Source organism: Cyanistes caeruleus, chromosome 5 (assembly GCF_971803275.1).
Source record: "Cyanistes caeruleus chromosome 5, bCyaCae1.hap1.1, whole genome shotgun sequence".
Classification (NCBI taxonomy): Eukaryota; Metazoa; Chordata; class Aves; order Passeriformes; family Paridae; genus Cyanistes; species Cyanistes caeruleus.
In genome coordinates, this window is record NC_141705.1 from 7,340,927 (window position 1) to 7,347,658 (window position 6,732).

At 38.1% G+C, this 6,732-nt stretch overlaps 1 long non-coding RNA gene across 1 annotated transcript in view; it reads left to right on the forward strand.

Annotated features, from left to right (window-relative positions):
• The window catches only part of LOC147652905 (uncharacterized), a 66,084-nt gene extending 64,763 nt beyond the window's left edge, over nt 1-1,321 (forward strand). Inside the window, exons 6-7 of the long non-coding RNA XR_015287049.1 lie at nt 436-806; nt 916-1,321. This is a non-coding gene — a long non-coding RNA (uncharacterized LOC147652905). The remainder of the gene's footprint in view (nt 1-435; nt 807-915) is intronic.
• Nucleotides 1,322-6,732: the final 5,411 nt, after the last annotated feature.

A 6,732-nucleotide genomic window follows, 5' to 3' on the forward strand; every position in this document is an offset into this window, starting at 1 on the left:
AAAAGTCCATTGTACTTTGGTTAAAGGCTTTAAATTAAAAATTAACATGGACAGAATACTAATTGAATATTTTTCCTATCTATAAGAGTGAGAAATGAGTTACATAGTTCCCAGATTAGCTTGTTACACTGCAACTGTTTACTTAAAAACTTAATTTAATCTTCAGAAATAAATCACAAATAAGGAGATCAGGGAAAATGAGCCTGAGAAGCTTTAGGTATACAAGCTTAAAGTCCATGTCTTTATATGCATTGTCTCAATTTCATAACTGCAAGGTATCAGAGCATATGCAAATATCTATGCATAAACACAGTTTCCAGGTCATAGTGGTTGTTTTATGGGTGTTCATCAACACTTTCTTTCTTTGCCTACTTCTCATTTTGCTTTCAATAAAGAATATAAACCTGACTTTTCCAATATTCTTTTGCATTTCAGAGCAAGCTGTATAAAATTACTGCAGAAATGGGAAAATTATATTTCTTTGGACTTGAAATCTTCAAGAAGTGTCTGTCCATTTTTATGTCTGTCCTCCCTGATCTCTGTTATGGTTACAGCTGTGCTGTAACTGAGGAAAACTGTGTTCAATTCTGTCTGCTGCTCTCTATTTGGGTGACCTGGGCTGAGTCTTGTAAGGTGTGGGAATAAGAAAGGTCAGTTTCTATATCTTGCGGTCGTAACAGACCCAGGTAACTGAGCTAAAGCCTCTGCAAATCATCTATAACTTGTATGGAAGGAGACCTTCAGAACAGAGCCACAGCAGAGAGCACACAGCCCATGTTGGGTGGCAGAAAGCACAGAGATTGAAGGTGAGTGTTGATCTTGTCCACGTGTTGTCTTTCCCTAAGGACTTCAATTTCTCCCCAAGAAAGGGAACAAAGGAAACATGCTTTTTAAACTGTCTTTGCTCTGTAACAGGTTTTTTTCAGGAAGTCTGTACGTCATCCATCCTTGGAGTCACTGAAAACAGTCCTGGACAGGGCCTTGAACAAACCACTCAAACTTCAAATCCAGCCCCACTTTGAGAAAGGCTTTGGACCAGGGGACTTCCAAAGGTCCCTTTCCAATTATTCTACAATTCAGTTATCTAGGTCCTGAAAGCTGTCTGACATTGTAATGTGTGGGATGTAGACCTGTATCAGAAAAAATCCTTTTTTAAAACTCACTTTCAAGAAAACTGGATGTGAAGAATGTCTTCCAATGATATTTACCTAGATATTGTATCAGGTATTGTTGGTATGACATGATATATGAGTGCAGATGATGTATCACTTTGCTTTAAAGAGACTGCAATCTATGTGTCAATCATGATTAAATTCCTATCTGACTTCTCTGTAGTCTTGATTTACCAAGCCAGTCTTGCAAGCTTCTGTCAAAGAAAAAAACTCAAGACAAACAATTCTTCACTTCCTCCTCTGACACTAAAAGCAGCAGGAATCTGCTCAGTCTAATTTTGCTGGCAGATACTCCAGATGTAACTTTATCATTACTCTGGGCACTTTACTAGAGTTAGTTTTAAATCACAGCCCTGGAACTGAGACTGAAGTTTCTACCTACAAGAGCTTTGAAAATAATTTGTTATTGGAAAAAGTAGTTTTGCAAACAGGTGATTTCAACTGGTTGAATGTAGAGTTTATTTCCTTATTGTGGTCTTGGATCATGCCAAACTTCAAGCCTCATTTATCATGTCAGATCTTTATCCACTTTGTCCCTTTAATGTTTCTCAGACCCCACAGCCTGCATGATTCCCCCTTCTATTAGTAAAAGCAAGATGCTCAGAAGGAGAGCAGACAAACTGAAGAAGTGACACCCTTGGGTTTGCATGAAGCTCCACACATACAAATATCCTGTGTCTTACAAGTGTTGGGCTGGATTTTGTGCATTATCAGTTGACAAACAAGGACAAAAGCTTTCAGTGAAGTAACCATTATATTCCTGATGGAAAACCATGTTCAGACTTGTATACATACACTGCAATAAGCTGGGATCATAGTGGGGGTCAAATAGTATCATGTGTGCTGTCAAAAAAGTAGGAATTTCATCATGGTTGGGAAAAAGAGTCTGATATTCTCCCATCAGCCAGAACACAGTGTTCCACTGCCTCCTGGGAAGTCAGGTTTTGGAGAATGTCTTTTCAAAAACAGTGGCTGTAGCAGGGAGGATGAAGGGATACTAATTGATGTCTAAGCAGCAGAACATGTCCCCAGTAGGTCTCTCACTGTCTTCAGCAAAGCCTTGGCTCCACAAGGTCATGGCATATGCTTTCCCTTCCCACCAGCCCAAGGTAACCCTCTCAGAAACTTGCCCAGAATTTTCAAGGTGTGCTGGGATAGAAGAAGTTACTCATTTTAAATCAGTTGTAGGTATGATCATCAGCTGCTGATATAAAGTGTAACAATGGGAGGAGACATGAGGAAATAAATGTTGCATGTGTTGGTTATGGTTAGTTAGGTGGTGCTCATGGCTCAGCAGCACATCACCCCAGATCAGTTAGTACCAGAAGAACACAGAAACATGGAAAAGGCACAGCTAAGGTATCTGCTCTTGAAGGCTGCTGTCTGATTCCCTCTCCTTCCTCCACCAAGTAAATTTCTTACATCTAATTTCTTTCCAAAGTAAATCAAGAAAATTTCTGGAGATGTATGTTACCTGTGGACAGATAGTTCATTGTTTTTTAAATTGACTGTATATGCATATATGGGCATGTGTGCTTCTGATGTAGGTGGTATAATAGAGCTTTCACATTTAGTTTTGCTTTTTAATTGACTAGTAAATTAATTTGATTAATAAAAATCCTCAGTAGCTCCTGAATTAAATGTGGGCTAAGCATATAAATATAATATCTTTCAAACTGGTAATTTTGAAAATCTTCTTCTAAATTATCTTTTCCTTATGTTTCCTTAGGGCTGTAGTGGTAAGACTAGAGTGGATATATGCTGTTCTTAAATGTTTACTTCCCTCCTCAATGGGTAGTTGAATCATTGCCAGCAGGGATGTCTTATATTTTGTGGTATTTCTTAGTCTCTTTTAATATTATACTGCACTCTGAGTATGTCTAATATTGCATGAAATGATGAATCTGTATGCAATGCCTGACAAATACCAGATACCTGAATTGAACAGTTTAGCCATGTCTGACTTATTTTTTTTTCCACCTTTAGAAAGACCCATTCCTTTTACTTCTGCTATTTTCCTTTTCTTTTAATATGTGCATTGTCTTGACTCCTCAGCGCCCTACTGAACCCAGGAAAAGTTTCAAGATTCTGGAGAAGGACCCATATGGAATTTTTTTGGAGACAGGTAAATAAGAAACTTCATCTCTTCTCCAAAGCTTAGTGTGGGAGGAGTAATGAGAGAATACAGCAATGAGACAGGACACCCAAAATAAGAATAGGAAAATGAGGATTGACTGAGATATCAAGTTGAGACACATACATGGCTTATGCTTAGATCTTTGTCTGTGATAACACCTATGCAAAAACCTTGTTTCTTTATTTGCTCTTTTAATATAAAGCATTATTGATCCTTTGCACATCAGTCTTTTGATCTAGTATCTCTTGAAACTTCACCTCTTGGATTTGTGGTGTGCACTGGAAAATCTACATTTCTGTGAGAGCCTTTCTGTGTGAAGCAATATGCTCCAATCACTACAAGGCCAAGATATATGTTTTAACAAACCAACAAATGATCTTTCCATTTCTAACTGATTTGAAAACAATTGCCTTACTGTTCCTCCAGAGAAGGGTGGGTCTTTCACTGTCACGAGGTCACTTTGCAAGTTTTAATTGCTGGGTGCTGTTCTGTCCTTTCATGGCTTTTGGAGTGATAAATAGCTCATCAGTTCTAAAGCTAGTCTATATAAACAAGCTTATCTCTGCCCATAGTCTTTAATGAAAAATGAGTTGTGAGTATCATTGTTAATCATGGTAATTGTTAATGTTAAGAGGGCTGGTATTATGAGTTTTCCTATTAGGCTTTCAATTCGTTATGTAAAATGAGTAATCTAGGAGCCATCTATAGCATTCTAATTTTAATTATCTAGTGGTTGCATTTCAGACCACCCTTTCTTTATTGAGATTAACAAAACCCTTAGTGTAGTAACCAGTGTCTTTGGATGTAATTGGGCAAAGTTACTTGAAATGTTCCATATATAATTTTATCATTAAAGATCAACCCATTACACTATGGTGTGCTTCCTTCTGGGAGTCTCTTTCTATTCATTTTGATTTAGCTTAGCTGGCTTACACTGGAAATTTTACCCACATTTTTTCTGCTCTGTATTAAAAAAAACACCCACATTTTACATATGTAAAATACAGGGCATGTAAGGAAAAGCAGCAAGGGCAGATTTCAGGGCTCGTCAAGGCTAGAGTTTGAGAAGAAGTTAATGTATGGAAAACAAAAGGACAGGTGTTTAAGACCCATGCTAGAATTCCATATAACTCCTTTGACAGCCAACAGCAGTGTTGAAAATAATTATGGACTACAGTATCCAGACAGAAACTCCTAAAAAATTTACCACTCTTCAAGCATGCCTGCTTCAGGTTGGTAGGATGAGGTACATGTGAATATGTTTCTCACCACTGTTTGAGGTACAAGTACTCATTACAGCAGCATTGTGCCTGTTTAAATCAGTTGGGAGGGTGAGCTGCTTTTAATAAATCTGTGTGAGTTAGGGATGCAGGAAAAGTGGCCAGCACCTCCCATTTTCTTACTTTATATGTACATTGTATACTATGGCCTAATAAAGTTCTACTTAAGGAAATTCAGAAGATGCAGAAGACAACATTCACAGATGTTTATTTTAGAGATAGAATAATTTGTTTCATCTCTGAAATAAATACAAGATTTCTGCTGGAAAAGAGGATGGAAAGGTTAAAAGGAATACAGAAAAGAATAGGTTTAGGATTTCCCAAAGGAAATTGTTACATTTTTAAGAAATTCTTCTACACAAGCACACAAGGATCTGTTTATCATGGAAGGAAACAGAAAGACATGTGGGAGCTGAACATCACACCAAAGGCAATGGCACTGGGGCAACAAGATAATCATCAACATACCCTGCTGAGACAAACTACCTGGAAGGGCTCCCAGATGTGAATATACTTAAATAGCTTTTCCAATCACATTAAATATTCCAGTACAGGTGAGCTGTTAAATGTCCTTGTCATTTATATAATTTGAATTATCATCTACTCAGTCACCAAAAGGCTGGCTTGACTTTAATGTTTGCAAAATGTTGAAAGTTAAATTACATTCTTTCTTCTTGGGGTGATAGAAGATGTTTAACTCAGGGCTGCAAATCCTGTCATTTCTTGGCACCATTTAGCCATAGAACTTGTCTATCCTTTGTTCTCAATGTGAAGTAGATTATAAGGTCATAGACTAAGGAGTCTCAAACCCTGACTTAAGGTCCTTTGGAGTTGCATTTATTACCATTCTGTTGTGGCAAAAATCGCCTTAATGAATAATGAGTGAAATTCAAGCAGTGATCCAGGGATTTAAAGATGCTCTGCAGATTCACCTGTCCCTTTCTTGGTGTGTTCTGATTTTTACAGCTGCAGGGTGAGCTGAGTCCTGTTTGTACTTGTGAGGATATGGCTGTGCATGGTGTGAGGCCAGCAGTGATTGCAGCTGACAGAAAAGGACCTGGTTCTTCCAGTGCTCTCACTTTCCACCAACTCTGGAGAAAGTCTGAAGAAGACAGTAGGATTAGCCCTGGTTTATGACAGTGCACATAATTTTGCTCTTGTTGGTAATGTTCAGTATATCTATTTAATACTCCAAACATGACTTCCAGTGAGAAGCTTGTTGGTGCAGACTGAAATAAGACCTGGCCCCAGGCAGAACGGAAAGGGACTCGGTGCTCTGCAGCTCCTGTCAGTCCCAGAGTGCTTGTCAAGGTTATGAGTTAAAGATTGATAGTGCAGTGACTGCACAAGCATTTATATGAGCAAGGAGAAGTCACAAACAGGCTCTGGGTGTTAGATCCTCTGTTACAAAGAGAATATTGGCCAGAATGCAAGAGTAGTTGTCCTTCCCTTTTCAAGTGTTATGGAAATCAGTCTACTTTAACTTGTGTTCCCTCTTGGAACATGATTCAAACTCTTAATGAACTTATTTATCTATCTCCAGGTATAACTTCTGCTGCTCTACAGGTGCAAATGGAGCTATAGAAGTAGTTAATTAAATGGTGACAGTTCTGTGTATTGCAGGAAGGCCATATGAAGGCTGTATGAAACCAGGAGTGAACTCATGATGTGCTCACCACATCCCAGGCATAACTACCAACCTGTTCTTCTGCCACCCTGCACCTGCACACTTCTTTTTACAAACAGCCAACTGCACAAATGTGGAATGCACTACATGTTCTTAACATGCAGTGAATTTGGGAGACAAAGGGAATATTTTACAAATCACCATAATTCTTTCAGAGCACTCTCTTTAAAATACTAACAGGGTCTAACCCTGGTGAGCTTATTTTATTTTAGGTGAATTGTAGCTCTTTCAAAACTACTCTATTTCAATCTCTCAGACAATTTTAAAAAGGCAATTTAAATTTACAGACAATCAAAATTCAATATCTTCTGATCAAGGAAGTTTAACTTTGCACATTTTGTCTTATGTTGCTATTTAGCTCCAAGAAGATCAGTTGTGACACACAATATCAGAAAATGCTAGCTGGATTTCATGTGCACTATTCAGCTCAAGGTACCTGGAGTACCAATGCTTTTT